We start from the raw sequence: 27,052 nt of genomic DNA on the forward strand, positions 1-27,052 counted from the left end.
ATCACAGCTGTAGATTCATATAACCACCAACATACTCAAGGCATAGAATGATCTCATCACCATAGAGCTCTCCCTGGTGCTACCCCTTTATAGTCACACCTTCCTCCTACCTCTTCTCCATCCCTAACCCCTAGCAATCACTAATTTGTTCTCCATGTTTATAATTTTTTCCCCCAATTTATTTATTTTCAGAAAAACAGTATTCATTATTTTTTCACCACACCCAGTGCTCCATGCAAGCTGTGCCCTCTATAATACCCACCACCTGGTACCCCAACCTCCCACCCACCCGCCACTTCAAACCCCTCAGACTGTTTTTCAGAGTCCATAGTCTCTCATGGTTCACCTCCCCTTCCAATTTACCCAAATTCCCTACTACTCTCTAACGCCCCTTGTCCTCCATGCTATTGGTTATGCTCCACAAATGAGTGAAACCATATGATAATTGACTCTCTCTGCTTGACTGATTTCACTCAGCATAATCTCTTCCAATCCCGTCCATGTTGCTACAAAAGTTGGATATTCGTCCTTTCTGATGGAGGCATAATACTCCATAGTGTATATGGACCACATCTTCCTTATCCATTCATCCGTTGAAGGGCATCTTGGTTCTTTCCATAGTTTGGCGACTGTGGCCATTGCTGCTATAAACATTGGGGTAGAGATGGCCCTTCTTTTCACGACATCTGTATCTTTGGGGTAAATACCCAGGAGTGCAATTGCAGGGTCGTAGGGAAGCTCTATTTTTAATTTCTTGAGGAATCTCCACACTGTTCTCCAAAGAGGCTGCACCAACTTGCATTCCCACCAAGAGTGTAAGAGGGTTCCCCTTTCTCCACATCCTCTCCAACACATGTTGTTTCCTGTTTTGTTAATTTTGGCCATTCTAACTGGTGTAAGGTGATATCTCAATGTGGTTTTAATTTGAATCTCCCTGAGGGCTAATGATGATGAGCATTTTTTCATGTGTCTGATAGCCATTTGTATGTCTTGACTGGAGAAGTGTCTGTTCATATCTTCTGCCCATTTTTTGATGTGTTTGTCTGTTTCGTGTGGGTTGAGTTTGAGGAGTTCATTATAGATCCTGGATATCAACCTTTTGTCTGTACTGTCATTTGCAAATATCTTCTCCCATTCCGTGGGTTGCCTCTTTGTTTTTTTGACTGTTTCCTTTGCTGTGCAGAAGATTTTGATTTTGATGAAGTCCCAGAAGTTTATTTTCACTTTTGTTTCCTTTGCCTTTGGAGACGTATCTTGAAAGAAGTTGCTGTGGCTGATATCGAAGAGATTACTGCCTATGTTCTCCTCTAAGATTCTGATAGATTCCTGTCTCACGTTGAGGTCTTTTATCCATTTTGAGTTGATCTTTGTGTACGGTGTAAGAGAATGGTCGAGTTTCATTCTTCTACATATAGCTGTCCAGTTTTCCCAGCACCATTTATTGAAGAGACTGTCTTTTTTCCACTGTATATTTTTTCCTGTTTTGTCGAAAATTAATTGACCATAGAGTTGAGGGTCCATATCAGGGCTCTCTACTCTGTTCCACTGGTCTATGTGTCTGTTTTTATGCCAGTACCATGCTGTCTTGGTGATCACAGCTTTGTAATAAAGCTTGAAATCAGGTAAGGTGATGCCGCCAGCTTTATTTTTGTTTTTCAACATTTCCTTAGCGATTCGGGGTCTCTTCTGATTCCATACAAATTTTAGGATTATTTGCTCCAGCTCTTTGAAGAATGCCGGTGCAATTTTGATCGGAATGGCATTAAAAGTATAGATTGCTCTAGGCAGTATAGACATTTTAACAATGTTTATTCTTCCGATCCAAGAGCATGGAATGGTCTTCCATCTTTTTGTGTCTTCTTCAATTTCTTTCATGAGTGTTCTATAGTTCCTCAAGTATAGATCCTTTACCTCTTTAGTTAGGTTTATTCCCAGGTATCTTATGGTTCTTGGTGCTATAGTAAATGGAATCGATTCTCTAATTTCCCTTTCTGTATTTTCATTGTTGGTGTATAAGAAAGCCACTGATTTCTGCACATTGACTTTGTATTCTGCCACGCTGCTGAATTGCTGTATGAGTTCTAGTAGTTTGGGGGTGGAGTCTTTTGGGTTTTCCATATAAAGAATCATGTCATCTGCGAAGAGAGAGAGTTTGACTTCTTCATTACCAATTTGGATACCTTTTATTTCTCTCTGTTGTCTGATTGCTGTTGCTAGGACTTCTAATACTATGTTGAACAAGAGTGGTGAAAGTGGGCATCCTTGTCTTGTTCCTGATCTCAACGGGAAGACTGCAAGCTTTTTCCCATTGAGGATGATATTTGCTGTGGGTCTTTCATAGATAGATTTGATGAGGTTCAGGAATGTTCCCTCTATCCCTATACTTTGAAGCGTTTTAATCAGGAACGGATGTTGGATTTTGTCAAATGCTTTTTCTGCATCAATTGAGAGGACCATGTGGTTCTTCTCTCTTCTCATATTAATTTGTTGTATCACATTGATTGATTTACGAATGTTGAACCATCCTTGTAGCCCAGGGATGAATCCCACCTGATCATGGTGGATAATCTTTTTAATGTGTTGTTGGATCCTGTTGGCTAGGATCTTGTTGAGAATCTTAGCATCCATATTCATCAGTGATATTGGTCTGAAATTCTCCTTTTTGGTATGGTCCTTGCCTGGTTTGGGGATCAGGGTAATGCTGGCTTCATAGAGTCTGGAAGTTTTCCTTCTGCTTCAATTTTTTGAAACAGCTTCAGGAGAATAGGTGTTATTTCTTCTTGGAAGGTTTGGTAGAATTCCCCAGGGAATCCGTCAGGTCCTGGGCTCTTGTTTTTTGGGAGATTTTTGATCACTGATTCAATCTCGTTATTAGATATCAGTCTATTCAGGTTGTCGATTTCTTCCTGGTTCAATTTTGGTAGTTTATATTTTTCCAGGAATGCATCCATTTCATCTAGGTTGCTAAGCTTATTGGCATATAACTGTTCGTAATAACTTCTGATGATTGTTTCTACTTCCTTGGTGTTAGTTGTGATCTCTCCCTTTTCATTCATAATTTTATGAATTTGGGATTTCTCTCTTTTCTTTCGGATTAGTGTAGCCAGTGGCTTATCGATCTTATTGATTCTTTCAAAAAACCAGCTTCTAGTTTCATTGATACGTTCTACTGTATCTCTGGTTTCTCCCTCATTGATCTCAGCTCTAATCTTGATGATTTCCCTTCTTATGTGTGGAGTTGGTTTGATTTGTTGTTGATCCTCCAGTTCTTTAAGGTGTAGAGACAGCTGGTGTGTTCTGGATTTTTCAATTTTTTTGAGCAAGGCTTGGATGGCTATATATTTTCCCCTTAGGACCGCCTTTGCTGTATCCCATAGGTTTTGGACCGAAGTGTCTTCATTCTCATTGGTTTCCATGAATTGTTTCAGTTCTTTGATCTCCTGGTTGACCCAAGCATTCTTAAGCAAGGTGGTCTTTAGCTTCCAGGTGTTTGAGTTCCTTCGGAACTTTTCCTTGTGATTGAGCTCCAGTTTCAAAGCATTGTGATCTGAGAATATGCAGGGAATAATCTCAGTCTTTTGGTATCGGCTGAGTCCTGATTTGTGACCCAGTATGTGGTCTATTCTGGAGAAGGTTCCGTGTGCACTTGAGAAGAATGAGTATTCTGCTGTTTTAGGGTGGAATGTTCTGTATATATCTATGAGGTCCATCTGGTCCAATGTGTCATTCAATGCTCTTGTTTCTTTGTTGAGTTTCTGCTTCGATGATCTGTCTAATTCTGAAAGAGGCGTGTTAAGATCACCTACGATTAGTGTATTCATATCAATATGACTCTTTATCTTGATTAACAGTTTTCTTAAGTAATTGGCTGCTCCCATATTGGGAGCATAGATATTTACAATTGTTAGATCATCTTGGTGGATAGTCCCTTTAAGGATTATGTAGTGTCCTTCTGTATCTCTGACTACAGTCTTTAGTTTGAAGTCTAATTTATCTGATATGAGAATCGCTACCCCAGCCTTCTTTTGAGTCCCATTGGCATGAAAGATGCTTCTCCACCCCTTCACTTTCAGTCTGCGTGTATCTTTAGGTTCAAAATGGGTCTCTTGTAGACAGCATATGGATGGGTCCTGTCGTTTTATCCAATCTGCAACCCTGTGCCGTTTTATGGGTGCATTTAGGCCATTCACATTGAGAGTGATTATTGATAGATACGTTTTTATTGACATCGAGTTACCTTTGAAGTCTTTCTTTCTGTAGACTGTCTCTATATTTCTGTTCAATGCTATTCTTGGGATTTTTCCTCTTTTATAGAACCCCCCTTAATATTTCCTGCAGTATCGGCTTGGTGGTTGCATAGTCTTTTAAGCCTTGCCGGTCTTGGAAACTCTTTATCTCTCCATCCATTTTGAATGTCAGTCTTGCTGGATAAAGTATTCTTGGCTGCATGTTCTTCTCATTTAGTGCCCTGAATATATCTTGCCAGCCTCTTCTGGCTTGCCAGGTCTCTGTGGACAGGTCTGACGTTATTCTGATGGGCTTCCCTCTGTAAGTAAGGAGCCTCTTTGCCCTGGCAGCTTTCAAGAGATTATACCTACAATTATAATTTCTCAATTTGACTATCAGGTGTCGAGATGTTTTTTTGGAGTGTAGAATCTTGGGTGGAGACCGTTCAGCCTCTAGTACATGAACGCTGGTTTCATTCGCGAGATTCGGAAAGTTTTCATGAAGGACTTGTTCCACGACATCTTCTAGACTTCTTTCTTTCTCCTCCCCTTCAGGAATTCCAATAATTCTGACGTTGGAACGCTTCATGGCATCATTTATTTCCCTAATTCTGCTTTCGTGGGATCTAAGCTGTTTGTTCCAGGCTTCCTCCTGATCCTTTCTCTCTATCTGTTTGTCTTCCAGATCACTAATTCTATCTTCTGTCTCAGTTACCCTAGCTTTGAGAGAGTTTAGATTGGATTGGAACTCATTGAGAGCATTGTGGACCTCCTCCCTGGTGGCTTTAAGCTCCGCCCTAACATTGTGAACATCCTGTCTGGTCGCTTTCAGTTCGGCCCTAATCAATTCTGTTTGGTCATCCATGGCTTTCTCCAACCTAGCTATTGCCTGGATAATTGTTAGCCTGAATTCTCTTTCCGACATATTGTCTATGTTGATAGCCGTTAGCTCTATTGCAGAAGGTCCATCCTCTGTATTTTTCTTCTGTTGGGCATTCCTCCTCCTAGTCATTTTGGTGGGAGAAGACTGAACAGATGTAGCTGGATGTATCAACTCTGGTGCAGTCCAGGTGCACCCTGGAACACTTCCTGATCTCCGTCTCAGAGAGAAGCCTCAGTCTGGGTGCAGAAGCTGAATAACTTCCCCCTTGGCCGCTGGCAGTGCAGGTTCCAAGTTGCAGACCCTGGGGGCGCAGGATCTTTTGCTCGTCCCCAAAGCCAAGGCAGTGGCAGCTGTCTGGGAGCTCCTGACCGCCAGAGAGGTTCCAAGCAGCGATCGCACACTGAGATTTTGCCGCCGGCCCGGGCTGGGAGTGCCCGGCTTGCGCGCACCTCTTTTCAGAGGCGGCTGTGGGTCCGGCGCGCGTCTGGGGCACTGAGAACCGGGCGCTGGTCCGTAAGCCGCAGGCTGGGCTTTTGCGCGCCTCTGTCCGGGGAAGAGTTTCGCGCGCTCTCGGCTTAGACTTTGAAACAATGGTGCGGGTCAAGAAGCACCCCGGGCCTTAGAAACCCAGGAGAGCTGGAGCGACGTGCGCGGGCATCTCAAACTTTGTGGTAGGGCTAGCGCGCGTTCTGCAGACCGGCACAGCTCCCATCCCCTCACAGGAGCCGGAACCCCCGCGCTCTGGGGCGCGCTGGCGGCTTAGGGACCAGGAGCCGGTTTCTCCGCCGCACTCTCTCTGCCTCCGCGCCGGGGAGGCCGTCTGGGACCGGGGACTTCAGCCCCTGTCCCTAGCCTCCCCGATTCCCACAATTTGCCCCCGCGATCCTTTGCTCTTTTGGAGTGCTTTCAACCAGTCTCCAAGTTACTGCTGGTCCCCACACGCAGGGCACTCTCGCTCGTATTGGGGTATTACTTTCCCACCGGTCGCCTCTGGTGGCTCCCTCCCCCTTTTGTTTATCTTCCGATATCAGTCCGCCGTTCCCATTCCGCTTTACCTGCTCACTGGCGTCTTCTGCCCCTGTAGAGATCCAGACGTGTATAATTCTGATCTCAGGCTGATTTCATGGGTGATCAGAGTTCTTTGGTAGGTAATCAGCTCACTTTGGGGTACCAGCTGAAAAGACGCCTCTTCCTAGTACCCCGCCATCTTGAGAGGTCCATGTTTATAATTTTGTAATTTAAAGAATGTTTTGCAGTTGGAATTATATGATATATGAATTTTTGAAACTGGCATTTTTCCTTCAGCATAATGTCATTAAGATCCACCCAAGTTGTTGTGTATAAAAAATTTATTCCTTTTCTTTGCTGAGTAGTATTTCATGGTATGTATCAGTTTGTTCAATTATTCATCCTTTGCCATATGTTTTGGCTCTTTCCAGTTTCTAGTTAATACAAATAAGACAGGCATAAAAAATTGTTGTATAGATTTTTGTGTGGATGTAAGTTTTCATTTTGTAAATGCCTAGGTATGTGACTGCTGAATGGTATGGTAAGCATATATTCAGGTTTTGTTTTTTTTTTAAGACTTTATTTATTTATTTGTCAGAGAGAGAGCGAGCACAGGCAGACAGAGAGGCAGGCAGAGGCAGAGGGAGAAGCAGGCTCCCCGCCGAGCAAGGAGCTCGATGCGGGACTTGATCCGAGGACGCCGGGATCACGACCCGAGCCGAAGGCAGCTGCTTAACCAACTGAGCCACCCAGGCGTTCCGCATATATTCAGTTTTTAAAGAAACTATCAGTCTGTCTTCCAGGATAACTGTAGTATTTTACATTCTCACCAGCAATGTGTAGGATATCCACTTTCTCTCATCCTTGCAAACATTTCAGTCTGTTTTTTTAAGTATTTTTTTTTTTAATTTATTTGACAGAGAGATCACAAGTAGGCAGAGAGGCAAGCAGAGCGAGAGGAGGAAGCAGGCTCCCCGCTGAGGAAAGAGCCGGATGTGGGGCTCGATCCCAAGACACTGGGATCATGACCTGAGCTGAAGGCAGTGGCTTAACCCACTGAGCCACCCAGGCGCCCCTCAGTCTGTTATTTTAAAATAACAATTTTGTTGAAATATAATTCACATATATAAAATTTACCCTTTTGAAGTGTACAATTCAGTAGTTTTTAGGTGATTCACAGAGTTGTGCAACCATCTCCACTATTTAATTTTAGAACATTTTCATCACCCAAAAAAACTCCTTACTCATTAAGCAGTCATTTACTATCCCTTATTCCTCTCCCAAATAGAGCTACCACTAATCTTTCTGTTTGTATGAATTTTCCTGTTCTGAACATTTTATGTAAATGGAATTATACAATATGGTCTTTTGTGCCTGGTTTCTTGCAGTTGGTTAATGTTTTCAAGGTTCATCAATGCTGTAGCATGCATCAGTACTTCATTCCTTTTAAAAGTGGGTAACATTCTATCGTATGGATGTACTACATATTGTTTACCCGTTCATCTGTTGATACACATTTGGGTTGTTTCCACGTTTTTTGTAATCATGAACAATGCTGCTATGAAAATTAGTATACAAGTTTTTGAGTAGTTATATGTTTTCATGATTCTTTAGCATATATGTAGGATTGAAGTTGATGGGTTATATGGTACCACTATGTTTAGCATTTTGAGGAAGTGTTTTCCAAAACAGGCCATTTTTCAGTAGATACACCACTTATAATTTTCCACCAATAAGATATGAAGGTTGTAGTTTGTTTTTTACATCCTGGCAATTTGTTATTTTCTGGTTTTTAAAATCATAATAATCCTATTAAGTGTGAAATGATATCACATTGTGGTTTTGATTTGATAACCCTAACAATTAGTGAGACTGAGCAGATATTTCATGTACATGTTACCCTTTTGTGTGTCTTCTTTGAAGAAACTTAAGTTCAAATCTTTTGTACATTTTATAAATAGGTTATATGTTGTATGTTACATCACATATAACTTTAGTACAATATCATAACTTTCAAATTACTGATTTGTAAGAGTTTTTAAAATATATTCTGAATACAAGTTCCTTATCAGATATGTTACTTTCTCCCATTCTGTTGGTTGCCTTCTCTCAGAATAGCTCTATATATTGTACCAATGTTAATGTTGATAGTAACTTTTGAAGCATAAAATTTTTAATTTTGATGAAGTCCAATTTATTTTTCTTCTGTTGCTAGTGTGTTTGGTACTATATCAGAGAAACTACTGCCTAATCCTAGGTTATAAAGATTTGTTTCTATGTTTTCTTTCAAGAGTTTTTTAGCTTTAGCTCTTACATTTAGTCTGTCACCCATTTTGAGTTAAGTTTTTTAAAAAATTTATCTATTTGACAGAGAGAGAGATCACAAGTAGGCAGAGAAGCAGGCAGAGAAAGAAGGGAAGCAGGCTCCCTGGTGAGCGGAGAGCCCATAGTGGAGCTTGATCTGAGGGCCCTGAGATCATGACCTGAGCCGAAGGCAGAGGCTTAACCCACTGAGCCACCCAGGTGCCCCCCCTCCGCCTTTTGAGTTAATTTTTAATTTCTGGTGTGATATAGAGGTCCAACTTCATTCTTTTTTACATGGATATCCAGTAGTTTCAGAAACGACTACTCTTTCCCCATTGAATATTCTTGGCACCCTTGTCAAAAATCAATTGGACATCAATCTATGAATTTATTTCTGGACTCTCAGTTCTATTCCATTGATCTTTATCTCTATCCCTATGCCAGTACCATACTGTCCTGATCATTGTAGCCTTATATTAAGTTTTTAAATAAGGAAGTATGAGTTTTCTATTTTGTTCTTCTTTTCTAAGATTGTTTTGGTTATTCTGGGTACCTTGCATTTTTTAAATTTAAATATAAGTGATTTTATTTTAATTAACTCATTTTTAATGAAGTTTTAAATTTTAATTCCAGTATTGTTAACAGTGTTATATTAGTTTCAAGTATACAATATGGAGAGTCAACAATTCTACATATTACTCAGTGCTCATCATGATTAGTGTATTCGTCAATCCTTATCACCTATTTCACCTATTCCTGCTCCCCCCACCTCCCATTTGGTAATCATCAGTTTGTTTCTATAGTTAAGAGTCTGTTTCTTGGTTTGTCTCTCTCTCTTTTTTTTTCCTTCGCTTATTTGTTTTGTTTCATAAGTTCTATAAATGAGTGAAATCAGATGGCGTTTGTCTTTTTCTGACTGACATATTTTGCTTAACGTTACACTCTTTGCATTTCTATATGAATATTGTAATCAACTTGTGAACTTTAAAAAAAAAGTTTATTTTATTTTTTTTAGTGTTCCAAAATTCATTGTTTATGTACCACACCCAGTGCTCCATGCAATATGTGCCCTCCATAATACCCACCACCAGGCTCACCCACTCCTTCTACCCCCCTCCCTTCCAAAACCCTCAGTTTGTTTCTCAGACATGTGAACTTTTGAAAAAAATGTAGCTGGGATTTTGATAAGATTGCCTTGAATCTTTAAATCAATTAATAATATTATGTCTTCTAATCAATGAACACTGGAATGTGTTTCCATTTATTTAGGTCTTTAATTTTCTCACTATCTCTTAAAATTTTTAGCGTACAAGTCTTGCATTTCTTTTATTACATCTATTCCCAAGTATGCTATTGTTTTTGATGATATAGTAAATGAAATTGTTTTCTTAATTTAATTTTTGAATTGTTCTTTGCTAATGTATAGAAATACAATTGATTTTTGAATATTAATCTGGTACCCTAATTTTAAAAATAGTTTTTGAGTGTATTCCTTAGACTTTCTATGCAAGGTCATACCAGGGAAGCCCTCACTGATGAAGTATCATTTGAACAGAGTGTTTCAAGTGGGAACAAGGAAGAGGTATAAGATCAAAGACCTTGAAATAGGGCATCTTTCATAGGTCTTCCAGGCACAGTGGGGAGACTGGTATACATAATGGTGAAGATCTTGAATTTATCTTGGGAAAGATGGAAAGCTTTTGGTTGGTTGTGAACAGAGTAGCAGTATGAAATGATCTTTTCAGGATCCATCTTGCCCGTTATTCTAACCATAATGGCAGCAGTCATTTCCATCTTGAGTTTTACAAGTACATTACTGCTAGTTTGTGCCACATATCTAGTGTCCTCCCTGGGCTCCTTTACACCTATTGCATAGGATATCCCCTCAGACTCACACATGTACTACTGTGGAGGTGGAGTGTCGACAACGGGGCTTTGGAGCACCTTGGACCATTGGGAGACAGAAGCCAATGCTTCTCTCCTTCTCCCACATGCAGGGCTCTGAGAGGTATTCACGGTGCCCCTTAGAAGTTCCTCCAGGGACAAAGCATCAGTTGATTGAGTTACACTTTTCTTTTATTGCCCTACCTCCTTTCCTATTTTAATGCTTGTTTCCTCTTCCTCCTCACTGGGACACAGAAGACTTTGTCGCTTACATTGTGTACACAGAAGCCTTTGTCCATACTTCATCTTCAAGATCTATAGGCAAAGATACACAGAGTTTAGGAAAATCCTTCTGGTTACTGGACTGGGAAAGGGGGGTAAGCAAGGGGGAAACAGGAAGAGCAATTAGAAATTATTCAGTTCTTCAGGGAGCGGTGATAACAACTCAACCCAGAAAGGTCTGTGAGAGTAGGAGTCATGGTTGGATTGTGGATGTTTTGCAGGTAGAGCCAACAGGATTTGTTAATGAATTGGATGTGGGGTATAGGAGAACAGAGTCAAGAGTGACCCCAAATGTCTGGATGAGCTATGACAGCATGGAGTTATGGATGCCATTGGTAGTGGCTAGTTTGGAAAGCTTGGTTCAGTTAGATTTGAGAAGCCTATCAGACATACAAATGGAGATTCCTGATGTTACAAATATTGAAATAGAGACCAAGGGAGGTGAAAAAAAAATCATCTAGTTTACCATTGTTTCAATAAGAAATGAAAAAAATAAAAAGATAAAAAGAAGATAAAAACCTGTATCTAAGTATCATATCAGTTGATGTCCTAAATGCTTTACCTCCTCTTTCGCTGGGGCCTTATTCTGTGCCCAGAAATTTTGGGGGAAAGGAAAGTCTTCTGGAGCAAGTGTCTGCTTTGGATTTGATATGGTCTTAGGACATAATGGCAGGGAAAATGAAGACTGAATAGTTTAAGCCTCTCATTTTATGTTTTCCTGAGTATCCTTTGATTATGTTACTTATGCCTCAGAAAAGCTGAGAGGTGATGATTCAGAATCTTTGTTACCACCTGAGGGGGAAGAAGGGACGTTCAGAAAGGCTGAATGATTTCACTGAAACTGTGTAATTAATTAAAGTTGTTGCCGAGATGAAGATTTATGCCGTGGAGCTCCCCTCTGTTGTCTTTCTACATCCCCTCCTGCCTGGAAGATGTTCCAGTGGAACCAAAGCCATCCCCTGGGCAGCTCTTCTCAGCCTGGTTTGTGAGTCTTGGAGCCTGGAGCTCTTCATGCTGCATCTTCGAATGACTCTCTGAGGAGACCAAGTGTGAGCCACCACAGAGTCCCAGCACCTTACTGGGCTGCCTTACAGAAAGGGATGGTGTCTACTGACATTTCTAAACTGCTTCTGTTTAACGTCTTGCAAAAACTTACAACTGATGGAGCAAAAGACCCTTTCATTACCGTGACAGTAACTGAGTAAGTGAGTCACTCACTGGCCCAAGGCCAAGTTCAGCTGTCAGGTGCCTGAAAGCTGTGAAGAGAAGATAATGCATTTTCCTCTTCAGGGAGAAGAGAAAACATGTTTCCCTCTTTCATCTGTATCAAGGTTATCAACTTAGTGGTTGTCTGAGCTTATAAAACTGATCTTAAACTTCCATGCACATTTATGGCCTTTTTAATTTTTAGTATAATAGTCCATTTTTAGGGACACCTGGGTGGCTCGATTGGTTAAGCCACTGCCTTCGGCTCAGGTCATGATCCCAGGGTCCTCGGATCGAGTTCCACATCAGGCTCCTTGCTCAGCAGGGAGCCTGCTTCTCTCTCTGCCTGCCACTCTTCCTGGTTGTGCACACTCTCTCTCTCTGACAAATAAATAAATAAATTCTTTAAAAAAATAATCCATTTTTTATTTTGTTTTGTAAACTGTTAATGGTCTTTGTTCAGTACATTGCACATAGAAGTTTTCTGTCCTGTATGCATTATAAAATGCTGATATCATATGAAATACCTAGCATAGATTTGGAGTTGATACATGGTCAACAGGTATAAGAATGAATTGTTTTACAATTGAGAACTGCATCCTTGAGGCCATTCTGGAATATCATAAGAATGGGATTTGACTTTACAGATACAGTAAAATTCAAAGGACAGGGAATAGAAGGAACCATGTGAAGTATAGAGAATGGAAGGGGAAAAGAGAGTATTCTAAAATTTCCTGTATAAGAAACATTAAGAACTAAAGAGTTCCCCGATAATACCACCAACATAGGGGGCAAACACCAGGCTTTTTCTGTTCAGTGAAGATGCATAGGCTGGTGCAGAAAGCCTGAAGTGTTTCAAAAACAACTGTAATTACTATGTCTTTGCTTGTCATTAGATGGGACTCTGAGACTTGGTTCCAGCACCAATACCATTCCATGGGGCTTGGTTTTGCCTTTTTGGTAAGATAAGGTGATCAGTAGTAATTGCTGACAAAACTCATGAAGGGGTAGACAGACGCATGGATACTTTTGTAAATGTCTTAGAACAATACACAATTCGTGTCTGGATGATTACCATGGTTTGAAAGATGGTCTTCCTCTGGGTGTAGTGAGAAGGAAGATTTTGTCATCTGTGGCCTGAACAGGACTAGCTTCTCCTTTAATTTCATAGTGGCCCTCCTGCTGGGTCCACAGTTTGAAACCTTTTCACCAGTTGGGGAATTCTCAAAGACAGCATTGAAGCTAAAGAGAAAATAAAGGCAAACAAAACTAAAATTAGAAAAGGGGAGTTCAGCATGAAATACAAATATGAAAAAAGTGTTATTATTGCCCTCAGATTTCATGTTCAAGTTAGGGAAGGTATTTCTTTGCTGGAGTTTTGGACTTGCCTGGTAGGTTTGGAAGCTCAGAAGACGTAAGCATGGAGAACCCAGGAGCCAGGCTGCATCTTATAAATGAACCAGCCACCTAGCTTCCATCCACCTGAGCAGAGCTGGTCCCTAATCAGCAAAGACAGAACTCTCCTTTGCACAACACCAGAGGCCTTTGATCTCTGAGACAGATTCATGTTATGAACCCTACAAAAATAAGAGAAGATCATTGCTATTAGACTAGATACAAATAAAATACAAGATGTCTAGTTATATGTGTATTTCAAGGCATGCAATGTTTGGGACATACTTTTACTAAAAATTATTTATTATTGATCTAAATTTCAAATTTAACTGGGTACTTGTATTTTATTTGGCATATATGATAACTCTCTATCAGGCTAATGTATTATAAGTGATGGTAAAAGAATTCAGCTCCCATGTGCCCACTGCTCGTTCCAGCCCAGTCTATCCAGTATGTCCATCCCTTAAGCTCCCAGGCCTTTAGCTTGGGCTCCACTGTCTATCTTGCAGCAGGCATGGTGGGAGGGAGGCACCCAGGTTTGTCTGAGCTCCATACACCCCAGTGGCTTCAGTAACAGTAGTCTCTATAGCCTGGGTGCCACCTGGCCATGCATGGTCCTGTGCTCCCCCTATACATGCCCAATGGGCGCTGGCATCCATGAGGTCACCATCAGTCAGAGCCTGTTGGTTTTGTTCTGGGTAGGCTCAATGCCTACCATCCAGCACTTGCATCAGGAGGAGCACAAGTTCAGGACCCTCAACACTAATTCCCTCCTTCATCAATAAGTTGTAGATTCTAGAGCAGCAGAACAAGCTGCTGGAGACCAAGGAGGCCCTGCTGCAGGAGCAGAAGTCAGCCAAAAGTAGCTGTCCGCTCCCCCATCTTTGAGGCCAGCAATGTGGGCAAAGCTGCCTCAAAGGGCAGCTTGAGTTGCTGCAGCTAGATGAGGGCTGCCTGGAGGCAGAGATGTGGAACATGCAGGACATTGTGGAAGACTTCAAGAACAAGTACCAGGATGAAACTGACCATCACTGACTGCTGAGCTGGTTTCTGGTGCTGAAAAAGGACATGGATGCTGCCTTAATGAACGAGATAGATCTGGAAGCCAAGGTAGATACCCTGACTAATGAAGTTAATGTCTTCAAGACTTTCTATGAGACAAAGTTGGCAGAGCTCCAGTCCCAGATCTCAGACATGTCTGTGGTGCTGTCCATGGACAACAACCACTCCCTGGATCTGCATGGCGTCATGGCTGAGGTCAAAGGCCAGACAAAGAGCTGCAGCTGAGCTGAGGCTGAGGTCTGGTACAAGACCAAGTTTGAGACCCTCAGGCCAAGGTTGGGAAGCATGAGGATGACCCTTAGAGTATCCCACTGAGATTTCAGAAACAAACCATGCCATTCAGAGGCAGTAGGCTGAGATTGACAACAGCAAGAACTAATGTGCTAAGTTGGAGGTTGCCATTGCTGAGGCTGAAGAACATGGGAAGCTGGCACTTAAGAATGCATGTGCCAAGTTGGAGGAGCTTCAGGCCACCCTCCATCAAGCAGGCAGGACCTGGCACAGCAGCTGTGCAAGCACCAGGAGCTCATGGATGTCAAGATGGCCCTGGACATCAAGATCCTCACCTACCCCAAGCAGCTGGAGGATGAGGAGAGCAGTTGGTAGAAGATGGTGTGGGGGGCGCCTGGGTGGCTCAGTGGGTTAAGCCGCTGCCTTCGGCTCGGGTCATGATCCCGGGGTCCTGGGATCGAGTCCCGCATCGGGCTCTCTGCTCAGCAGGGAGCCTGCCTCCTCCTCTCTCTCTCTGCCTGTCTCTCTGCCTACTTGTGATCTCTCTCTGTCAAATAAATAAATAAAATCTTTAAAAAAAAAAAAAAGAAGAAGAAGATGGTGTGGGGATTGTGAATATCTCTGTGGTGAACTCCACTGGTGGAGGTGGCAGCAGTCTGCCAGGCTGGTCTTCCAGAGGAGGTATGAGCAGAAATGCCTTGAGCTTCTTGAGTGGTGGAAGGCCTGGGGCCATCAAGTCGTACTCCATTAGGACCTCAGCTGCCATCCACAGGAGCACAGGAGAATGAGCCCTGCTGTGTAGAGACCCATACCCCTGTCCACCACAGTCACAGGAAGACTCCCATCCCTGATCCCCAGACTGCCAGGCAGTCTGAAAAATGATGTCAGAATAGCTCATAATAAATCAACCTTTCTGGAAACAAAACAAAGCAAAACAACAACAACAACAAAACAGAAAAATCCAAAACAAAAGACAAATGGTGGTAAGAGACATCGCCTGCTTAGGAATAATAAAATCAAATGCCAGAGATATCATGTATTGGTGGGAATACCACTAAGTATTATGTGTATACAAAAGAAATCTGGTACTATTTCACCTTTTTATCAGTGAATGAATAGAAAACATTATTAAAAATAATTCAGACCCTCCTTTAAAAAAATATTTCTATAATCATCATTTCCCCCTGGGAATGATGATATCCCAGTAATCATTGGTTTGGGATTTTCATAGGTTAATATGGATTTGAAGTAGTCCTGCTTTCTTTGAAATGAACCCAGCTAGAGTGCATTTGCAGGGATGCTGTGTCTGTACAAGGGCCCATCAGTGAGTGAAGTGGGCATGAATTGTCTGACAGGGGTGGGGTATAAGCCATGCCTTATCTGATAGAGCCTATGGGTTTATATTGGCCAGCAAGACTATATCCTTCTCCCCTCATCCATGTTCTTCACTGTCCAAGTCATTCTTTTATTTAGAAGTCTAGTTGGATATTTTCTTATAACAGATTAGATGCATATTATAACTAAGTATTGATAACTTTGATCAGTGTTGATAGTTTTCTGTTTCCTAACCCTGTCACTCTCCCTCACCACTATGTCATAACAAGGGAAGAAGTGTTGCATATTATATACATGGAGGAAATAAAATGTGTTGAGTGATCACCCTTGCGGCTGATCTTCCTCTGTCTATTCCTTATTTATTAGTTCTTTCTCAGAATCTATCATTTACACATTTCTTCTCTTACATTATATTCTTTCCTTAGGTGATCACATCTACTATTATAGTAGATGACTGTTGATGACTTCCAAATTTCCAGTCATCAAATGCACACTTCTTAAGCACCTGCTAACAGTCCAGGTGCTGAGAACTTAAATGTGAGTAAGACAGTCTGTGCTAACTGCCTATTCAACATCTCTCAGATGTTCAGTGGGTGTGTGAAAGTCAGTTTCTCCAAAACAAGTCCATCATTCTCTGCAATTCCTTTTTCTCCATTATAAATGCAGTTATCCAAGTCTAGAGAGGTAATCCTTGACTTATATGACTTAAGCCATATAGAGGTCTTAGGACAGTGCCTGACACATAGGAAACACTGAAATATTATCTATTAAAATTATTATTATGCATCCTCTCTTTGCCATCACCTCAGACTTAGTTTGAAGAATCATCGTCTCTCACCTGGATTATTGCAATCACCTCCTACTGTTTTCCTATTACCGGTCTTTCTGCTTCTTACTCATTTCCCGTACTAAAACCAGCATTCATTTTTGGAATAAAAATCTAACTATTTTACTTCTTAACATCCTTTGGTGATTTCTCAGTAGCTTCAGAATAAAGTCTAAAGTTCTTGGTATGATCAGTGAGGCTATTTATGACCTGACTTCTGCTCAGTTCTCCATTTTCACTTTCTACTTTGCATGCTTTAATGTAACTGTTTTGAATCTTCCTCGTGCTCATTCCTCCATTCCACCTAGCAACTTTCTACTCATTTATCCAGATTGATCTTTGGCATCATGCTTCCTAAGAGCCTTCTGCAACCCTCCACATTGGGATTAAGAGTGCTTCTACCATGCGAAAGTATCATCCAAAGCTGTCCATGCATCAGTATCATCCAAAGCAATGCCTAGTGAACTGTCACCTAACATATCACTGGGAGGCCAAGTCTGGGGGACCTAGTTCCTGGGATTGCATCATGGACACCATGTTGCCTACTTCATCTTTTTCATAGCCAATCTGTCTTTCTGGATCCCTGTAGACAGGAAGGTGCCAAAAGAGCTTCAGAAGAGTTTGGGGTGCATGTACTAGATAATCGTAATCATAATGAAGGCAAAGATCACCTATTGAGCTCTCAAATGCTAAGGATAGTACTTTGCGTACATTCTCATGTTTCGTGGCAGCAGTCCTTTCAAGTGGGTACTATTGTTATATACATTTTACATTATAGGGAACTGAGCCCTAAAATCACACTATTCATGGTTGGCAGAATGGGAGTTTGGGCTGAGAACTTGCCTGCAGAAAAGCCTGTGCTTTTGATCTGAGCTCTGTTTAGGATGCCTTCCCTGTCTGCCCTCCAGTGGCACCCCGGGCTATGTGGATTATTTCCTTAGCACCAGTTTAAGAGAGGACTAGGAGGCTTTGAGAGACCCCACAGTGCTATCTACGGCTCAGTGGATTGCTAATTGGGAATGGGGTGCATGGTGAAATGCTCACAGAACTCAAAAACATGTGTCCCTGTGTTGTCTGTGTAAAGAAAATGCTCACACCCATGGCTAAAGCTATGTAGTGGTGGAGGTCAAATTGGGAGGTTGAGATTAGCTAAAATGTGAACTGAAGAAACTGTAAGTTAGCGTGAAGAAGAGAGTATGTTATTCTGAAGGTTTGGCTGATTAATTTATTTTCTTATTTCTCTCACTACCCTTTCCTCATCCCTTCCCCTCTTCAAGCAGGGAGATAGACCTGTGCTCATTCAAATCAGGGGAAGCAGGTGGCAGGACAGAAAGCAGAAATCCTAGCTTTGGCTTTTAAAAGCCAAAGCCCCCTAGAGGTCTTTTGGTGGCTCATCCAGTTAGGTGTTGCCTTTAGTTCAGATCATGATCCTGGGGCCCTGGGATTGAGGCTTTGGTGGGGAGCTTGCTTCTCCTTCTCCCACTCCCCCTGCTTGTGTGCTTGCTCTCTCTCGCTCTCGCTCTCTCAATCTGTGTTAAATAAATCTTAAAAAAACAAAAACAAAAACAAAAAAACCCAAACCTAAGCTCCAAAGAGAGGAGAAGATTCAGGGCATGGATAATGTATCTTGATAAGAAACATGGCGGGAAGAAGGATTTGTTCCCTTTTGAAAACTGTCATTCCTGTTTACAGTAGATGAGGGTAGAGGGGTCTATGGATCCTGAAGGAGGGACCAGGCCCTCTCTTCTTGGAAGTGTGCTGAGAAGGGATGCCTGTGTGGTTTATCCAGGGAGACTTATAAATAGATCCAAGGTCTCAGGAGCAGGCTACAGAAGAAGCAAGAGGGCTCACTCAGATCTGAAGAAGTCATACTATGAAATATGGTGACCAGAAGGTCCCCTAGAACCTTGGTGCTCCAGAAACAGCATTCTCTCTGGACACAGAAATGAAGGATGTCAAAACAGTCTGAAATTGAGTTTTCGGCCAGCCCTAGAATGAGTGCTCAAATAGAAATTAAACAAACATTCAGATCATATCAGCAGTTCTGGCAGGCAATCTCTGCCTTGTGTCTGGCTGGAAGCACCCCAGATGTCCTTTCTGCCAGCTGCTCATCCATTCCAGGTGGACAGCTTTGTGAGGTGTCTTATTTCAGCCAGAGGTACTGATAGCCTGCAGGGCAGGGACTTCTTGGCGTTAGGCTCAGAAGCTGCCTGCTGATCAGCCTTTGTGCCAGTGGGCTCTTTGAATAAACCACTGAAGCTGTAGGACCAAGACCTCTGTATTTCCTGTGCCTCCAATAGTCTTGAGAAGTGGCACATAAAGGACAGGAGGCAATAAATAGATGAAAGAGAAAGCAGGAGTTGAGTTTGGGAAAGAGGGAAAAAGAACTGGAGAGCAAAGAGAGTCAGGAAAGGAGAAGGACTTGGAATTGGTTTGGGGCCTCCTGAAGCTTGTTGGTGGCGCTGGTGCTATGAGCTGTCCCAGGCGGAGATGTGTTGGCTTCTCCCTGGACTGTGAGGCTCAGTGAGTATTGTCCAAGTAGGGCTGAGCACTCTGCATTTCTCCAAGAAGGATCGGAGCAGGGGAGGGAAATGAAATTAAAATGTTTGGCCCCACCAGCTGTTGACTCAAGCTCATCCTGTTGAAACATTTCCTTGAGAAGGGATAAAAATAGGAAAGTAGACATCTTTAGCTGTCCTTTAAAAAGAGCGTCTTTAAACAAATATGCTGCAAAAATTCACTTGAGATAGGGCTCCGTCCTGTCTCAGGTTCAAGTGGATTCCAGAATCTTTAAGGTGGATGAGACTTTCAGTATCATCTATTCTTCCCTCACATATTGGTGCACTGAGGCCCACGGAGAAGTGATTTGTTCAGCTCTTTCAGTTTGTTAGGGGCAGAGCTGAGTCTTGAACTGAGATCCCCACCAGCATCCCAATACCTGATGATTCAACTAAAAGGACTTGGCTGAAGTCACGTTTTATAGAGGTGTGGGCAAAGTTAAGAAAACCCACATGGGAGGCAGCTAGAAACTGGTGATAGCAAGAAGCCTTTGTCTCCCCCTAGGCCTTAAAGAAGTCCTCTGAGAGTAGAGTCTGGGGGAGAGGTTACCTGAGCTTTGCTTGTGCAGGGACACAGCCACTGCCAGAGCTGTGGCACCAATGCAGGGAGGAAAAGAGGAAGAAATTCCCCAACCTGTCTCTTTTCTCTTACTCCTGTCCCCTAATGACTCCTGTCATTGACTCTCATCGGTCAAACCCAACAAAATGCCTTGATGAAATAGTCCAGAGAGCCCAGCCTCTCAGAAATCGGAGTAGGGCAGAGAACAGATCTGGGGGTGGAGGCAAATGGAGAATAGTCAGAAGTCCACATCTCCCGACTCCCCATTTAATATTCTTCCCAACATAATTTTTCTCTGGACTCTGGAAATTGGGTAAAGTGGATTGAGTTTAATGTTCTCCCCTAAAGTGGAGGAAGCATTGAGCTCTCTGTCTTAGAAGAGATTTTTTTAGTCTTCCTTTCTGCAATGTGGATTCTCTTCCACTCACCACTGGATGAACTATAGAGTTAACTGCTGAGGGTTTTAAATCCATTCATTAAAATTCCATTTTCTCTGAGTAGTCATTGTATTTTCTTGGACCTAAAGTCTATCAGCATCTTTCTCAGTTTTTCTTTTTTTCATCACTAACATGTGGCCAAAGAATTACTTAGAGATTCTTCAGTGGTGTCTAGATGTAGGGTTTACACTTCCCCATGTGAAGAACTATATGGGGCAGAGCCTTCTGGGTTCTTGTCTTCCCTGCTTATGGGATTTTGTTCCCAGTTCCTGAGCTTTGTATCAGAATAAGCCATATAAAGACAACACAGGGACACTGGGCTGGCTCAATTAGTAGAGCACGTGACTCTCAGATCTTGGGGTTGTAAGTCCAAGCCCCACATTGGGTGTAGAGATTACTTAAAAATAAAATCTTTTAAAAAACATAAAGACAGCACAGAAGCTGGAGGGGAAATGGGGCTGAAGGAAGAGTCCTTATTATCTTTTAAGATTTACTTTTTTAAAGGTTTTATTTATTTAATTGTCAGAGAGAGAGGGAGAGAGAGAGAGAGCATGAGAGAGAGCACACACAAGCAGGGGAGCAGCAGAAAGAGGGAGAAGCAGGCTCCCCACTGAGCAAGGAGCCCAATGCAGAACTCAATCCTGGGACCCGGGGATCATGACCTGAACTGAAGGCAGGTGCTTAACTGACTGAGCCACCCAGGCATCCCCAAATTTATTTTTCTTTCAAAAAATTTACCTGGCTTTTTAGTGAAATGATAATCCATGCAGTTTACATAAATTATGTCATACTTTACATATTATTCATGAACCTGATTTTTTTATTTAATGCTTTTTTCAGATTTATTCTTATTGACAAATAAATGTGCTTTGATTTGTTCATTTTAATTGCTATATAGTATTCTAGTATATGAATTAAATAGTTTATGTCTATGTCTACTCACTATAGAGAAACAAGGTGGTTGTTAGCTTTCTATAGTCATAAATAATGCTGTAGTGAACATCTTTATGCATGGCTCTTTATGCAATATGGGGAGCTCAAGGGATGGTAGGGTAGAAGGGCAAGGAGGAGCATTTCTCAGTAGAGTGGGCATTTAGAAATGTCAACCTTCATTTACAGATTCAGCAACATTGATTGAGTACCTGCCATGTGCATAGGGCATTATCCTAGGAAGAGGGAAAAATTGAGATGAGTAAAGAAACCATAGGCCTTGCCTTTAATGAATATACATCTTGTTGAAGGGGAAATTAACACAAAATAAATGGAATATAGCCCAAGTTTAGATTATGACTACTGTAGTGTAAGTGTGACTATGGGAATAAGAAAGAGAATAACTAACTCTGCTGGAAAACCTGGGAAGGCCTCCAAAGGCAGCGACTGCCTGGCCTGGGACAGAGGAGACTCCGGGAGGGGGAGGTAGAGCAGATGGTATGCAGGCAGAACCAACAGCACGGCCGGTCACGTAGCATGAAAATGCAAGACACATGCAGAGAACTAAGTCGAGGGAATAGGAATTGGATGGAATGAACCTTAGGAATGCTGTGAATTTTGTAACCAGACAATCACTCTTTTTGGTGATCTAAGCTGCCACCTGCTAAAACTCACTATCAAAACAAAGCCAGCTCCTTTGTAGACCCACTTTATATCCACACCTTTGTTTTCGTTTGTTTGTTTGTTTTTCAAGTTTCTTACGTAGGTCTAAGATTTTTTACCTTCTGTATTTATCCTTACTGCATTTCCATCAGTTCTTTTTGGATGGGTTAGTGATACCAACAATATGTAGATGCTTAAATAATAAAGAATAAGATATTTTTCCCTTGCATTTACCCTGAATTAGAGTAGTCTTTACCTTTTTCTTCCCCCCTTTTTGTTGTTGTCATAGTAGGTAATGTTCTAGTAATAAGCGTAGTTGATTGCTTTCATCACGCATATTAAATGAGGCTCTTTTTTTTTTTTAAGATTTTATTTATTTATTTGACAGAGAGAGATCCCAAGTAGGCAGAGAGGCAGGCAGAGAGAGAGGGGGAAGCAGGCTCCCTGCCGAGCAGAAAGCCCGATGCAGGGCTTGATCCCAGGACCCTGAGATCATGACCTGAGCCAAAGGCAGAGGCTTAACCCCCTGAGCCACCCAGGTGCCCTTAAATGAGACTCTTAAGGCTCATTACTACTCAGCCTTCTCTATGTTAATCTTGCTTTTCAACAACTGTACTAATGTGAATTTGTGAGTTCTTTTCAGTCATATAGAGTGAGTTTGGTGCAGAATTTAAATGTCAGATATTAAAAGCTGATCGGTTCAGACTTGATTTCCCAATAAACACAATTTTTAAAGAGTAGGAAATGATTTAGGTTTATGGAAACTTAACTTGAGTTTAAGTTAGCGGTGTTCATGAGAGGCCCAGGAGAGACGGTGTAATTGAGTGGAAGTGATGTGTACAAATTTTGGGACATGTTCTTAAAATGAATCCACTTCCCCTCTTTCTCTTGCCTCTTGGGAAGTGGTGGCATCTGGAGCAGACACTTTGAAACACACATGGACACATGTATGTAGGATGGCTGAACTGCTCTCCCACCTTGGATACCTGGGAGTACTCATGGAGCAGAGCTTGTAGGTCCAGACAGTCCACCTACTTCTGGTCTCTTAGAGAAGTAAAATTCTGTGTTATTTGGCCCACTGAAGTTTCAGGTTTCTTTGTTATGGTAGCTTAACCTAGAACCTAACTAAAATACCTAATTAAAAAAAATTATCAAATGTGGATGAAGTATATCTTTTTAGGAAGGGTGGCAGGCCAGCAGATTTTATTTTTTATGGACTTTCGGCAATTTTCTTTTTCAATTTGAATATCTTTTGGAGAAATCTATTGTCATTTTCCCACAATACCCACCAAACCTTATTTTCTTACATGTACAAGATTCACACATTTATATTATCCTCCTTGCTCCTATGAACATTTGGGTTTGTTACTCCTGGGAATAATCTTGGTTTTTTGCAAGTTGAAAACTCTTATAACATAATATGATAATAATCCAGGTTTCTTTAAGGTTCTACAGTCTGGACATGATAATGTAGATCAGATCACATCACTTACTGACATTCAATGGGGCCTGAGAATTACTCTTAGGAGTGCCATTCTGTTGGGGCCATCTTGATATTGGATAAACAGGCCAGATTTAACTCACTCATGTTCCTGGGGGAACCATATAAGGAAAAAATTTAATAGGGTTCATCAAGGGGGATGAAGATAAAATGTGTCACAGCCCAGGAAGCAGAAGAGCCTCGGGACTGCTCTGCACTTGACATGACATTTGATGGGATAGTGGTTAATGGAGCTTGAGAATTTAGATATTTCAGTCCCTTAAACCAGCATCAAGTGAAACAAAAAAGTCAATTTTATAACTGGAAAGAAGTGACATTTTCTTCAAAGCTTGCATTCATCTTGCTTCCTAGCATAGCCTTTTAGGAAGAGCTGTGCATGTGAGGAAAAACTTAGGTAGTGTCTTTTGGGAGCCCTGAGCAGAGAGGGGCCTTCAAGGTCCAGGAGGTCCAATGGTTTTATTATGAAAAATTATGTGGGTGAGGATAGAGCTGGGAATCTCAGGTAACTGATTTGGAGTTGGGATTAGAAACCGTGAAGTGTGGGAACTAGAAGTCGAAATGAGTATGAGTTTTTGCATGGCATAAAATCACATAAAATTCTAAACTAGAGTTCAACAAAACAATTGAGGCCTCAAGTCTCTGTGGAAATCCAACTAAGAGAGTGGCAATCTACATCAAAATGCTGAAACAGTAAAGCAGAACTGTGTAGGATGTGTCCCTAGTTTTATAGAGGCTGATTAACTAGAGAGGGGACCACTCAAGACTGGAGTGAAGGAGGAGTGGGCTGAAAGTTTAAAATGGTCCAGAACAGTGTTTCTCAAAATTTGTCCCAGAATCACCAGGGACTTATTCAAAATGCAGATTTTGGGGCCCCAATGGAAAATGAATGAATTGAAGTACCTTAAGGCTAAGAGGATATTTTAATTTTTAATATTGTAGATGAGTTTTTACTTAGTTTCTGGGCAATTTGAGACTCAGTAACAGGTAGTTGAAAGAAGTTTGACCAGCACTAATCTGCTCTGATGTTCTAGGGCGTTGTCAACATTTATAGGTCTCCTAATATGTTCCAGGCACCGTGCTAGGTATTGGAGATACAGTTAGGAACATAAACATTCCAGTGAAAAGACCAGAAAAATAACCAAAATATTTCAGTACAATATGGTAAGGGTCTCTATAGCAGAGATGGGTAGAAGAAGCTCTGGGGCCCTGTCTAGGGACAAGGGGAAAGATTCATAGAGCGAGGAACATTTGAACAGGTTATTAAAAGATAAGGAGCAGGGGTGCCTGGGTGGCTCAGTGCGTTAAAGCCTCTGCCTTCGGCTCAGGTCATGATCCCAGGGTCCTAGGATTGAGCCCCGCATCAGGTTCTCTGCTCAGCAGGGAGCCTGCTTCCTCCTCTCTCTGCATGCCTCTCTGCCGACTTGTGCTGTCTGTCAAATAAATAAATAAAATCTTAAAAAAAAAAATTAGATGTCTCTTTAAAAAAAAAAGAAAAAAAAAGATAAGCAGCAATTTTCCAAGTGAAGAGGAGCCATTCCTAGCAGGTACTGGATGGAGGAGGAAGGTATAAGGTATATATGAAGGGGAACCAGACCTTGGGAATGGTTTCAGGAGTAGTATGTTGAAGATTACTGTCTCAATACTGCTCTTACTGTCTCAGGGTAATTTGAGAGAATGTGCCTGGGTCAGTCTTTTGGAGGATTTGTCAGACCTTGTCAACAGAGGTTCTTTGTGGCCATGCTTGCTTTTTCCTTGGAAGGAGAGATAATAGTGAGCAAGGCAGATGGGCCCTGTTATCTCAATTTTCAGTCTGGTGCAGAGAGACAGAAAATAAAGAAATACAGAGACTTTTTAAGAAGAAGTAAAAGCTATGAAGAGAATAAAGCAAAGATTTCTCTTTATGGAATAAGATCATCTAGATTATTTGAACAAACCATCCCATGGAAAGCATATCTTAGAAGTTTGTTGAAAGAGCTGACAAGATGGTAAACCAAGGGAAAGCAGGAGCCTAGAGAGGCAAATGGAACAATGGAATTACTGATTCTGCTAACCTAAATTTGGGGAGGCCAACAGCCATGGAAGTTCAAGTGTTCCCAGGTGGAGCTTCTAGGAGGAGGATCCAGAAGGCTCCAGCCTCAGGATAGGGTTGGACTAGACTTCTCAGTGATGCCTGTTGCTTGTCTTCTCTGAGTCTCCGTTTTTATTCAAGTTTTCCTTATGGCTATCCAGTCTACTGTCAATAAATACAGTCTATTTTTCAACTTGGTCACCGTCAGTTTCTTTGTCTCAGCTAGTTATTCCCCAGCCAGCCCATTCCATTTCATATTTCTCCTTTTTATTTTGAGCTTACAGAAATCTTGCAAGAATAGTATAAAGAACATTTCCCCTCCCCCCGAATTATTTGTAAGGTGCAGACCTAGTATCATCAGCCTGGAATACTCTAGCATGTATTTGCCATACATCAGGACATTCTTTCACAGAGCCCTAACAGAACATCAAAATCAGGAAATTAACATTTATTCATTACTGCTACCTAATCATCAGACCCTCTTCAGGTTTTACCAATTATCCCAAGGATATCCTTCATACCAAAGAATTGAGACTGAGATCTTCTCTTGTATTTACTGTCATGTCTATTTAACTGGGAGTTTCCTAGTCTTTCCTTGACCAACATGACTTGACTCTTTGGAAGATTACAGGACAATTATTTTGCAAAGTACCCCTCAAATTAGGTTTGTCTGATGTTTCCTCCTAATTAGATTCAGATTATACATTTGGCAGGGAGTGTTGTGTGTGGGCAGGAATGTCACAGAAATGATGCTGTGATCTCATTTCATCCCATCAGGTGATACATGATTTTTATTTGACCCATCACCAGTGATATTATCTTTGATCACTTGATGTTGCTTGCCAGCCTTCTCCACTATAAAGTTACTCTTTTTTTTCTCTCTGTAATTAATAAGAATTTTGTGAAGAAGTATTTTGAGATTATGAAATATTCTGTTTTTCAAAATGTTATTCACTAAGCACCCTTTGATGGTTTTGTTTGATTAATTATTACTATGATAACAGTTATATGGTAATTTTCTTTTTTTAATTTATTAACATATAATGTATTATTTGCCCAGGGGCACAGGTCTGTGAATCATCAGGCTTACACGTTTCACAGTTTCCCCATAACACATACTCTTCCCAATGTCCATAGCCCAGCCACCCTATCCTTACCCCTGCTCAACCCCCTGCAACCCTCAGTTTGTTTTGTGAGATTAAGAGTCTCTTATGGTTTGTCTCTATACTGATCCCATCTTGATATGGTGATTTTCTAATTCAATTATTATTTCTGCTTTTATCAGGTAGCATTATATTGTGAGGAATAGGTTTTTTTTTTTCCTTCCTATTTGTTTATATATGTCTTGGATTTCTGTTGTATTCAATGGATTAGAATCTAATATCATTATTTATTTTGATGCTAAAATGGTCCCAGATTTGGCCAGTGAGACACCCTAAAGCTGGATCCTGTTTCCCTTTGAAATGTACCTATTATTCTTTGAGCTTGTCCTTGCTTTCCAGTCTAATATGATGTTCTAGGCCAATTTTGTACTTGCCTAAACCCTAAATCCAACATTTCTCCAAGGAGCACTGGTTCCTTTTAGAAAAAATGGTATTTAAAAACCAAGATCTGATAACCAGGTCTGCTCATTGTTACACACACACACATACTTTTTTCTGTATTTATTCCTATCTCTCTATACTGAGACCTAT

At 41.4% G+C, this 27,052-nt stretch overlaps 1 pseudogene; it reads left to right on the forward strand.

Annotated features, from left to right (window-relative positions):
• Positions 1-11,457: 11,457 nt before the first annotated feature.
• Positions 11,458-15,407, forward strand: LOC122905426 (annotated as a pseudogene).
• The last annotated feature ends 11,645 nt before the right edge of the window (positions 15,408-27,052 follow it).

Source organism: Neovison vison, chromosome 4 (assembly GCF_020171115.1).
Source record: "Neovison vison isolate M4711 chromosome 4, ASM_NN_V1, whole genome shotgun sequence".
In the NCBI taxonomy this organism is placed as follows: domain Eukaryota; kingdom Metazoa; phylum Chordata; class Mammalia; order Carnivora; family Mustelidae; genus Neogale; species Neogale vison.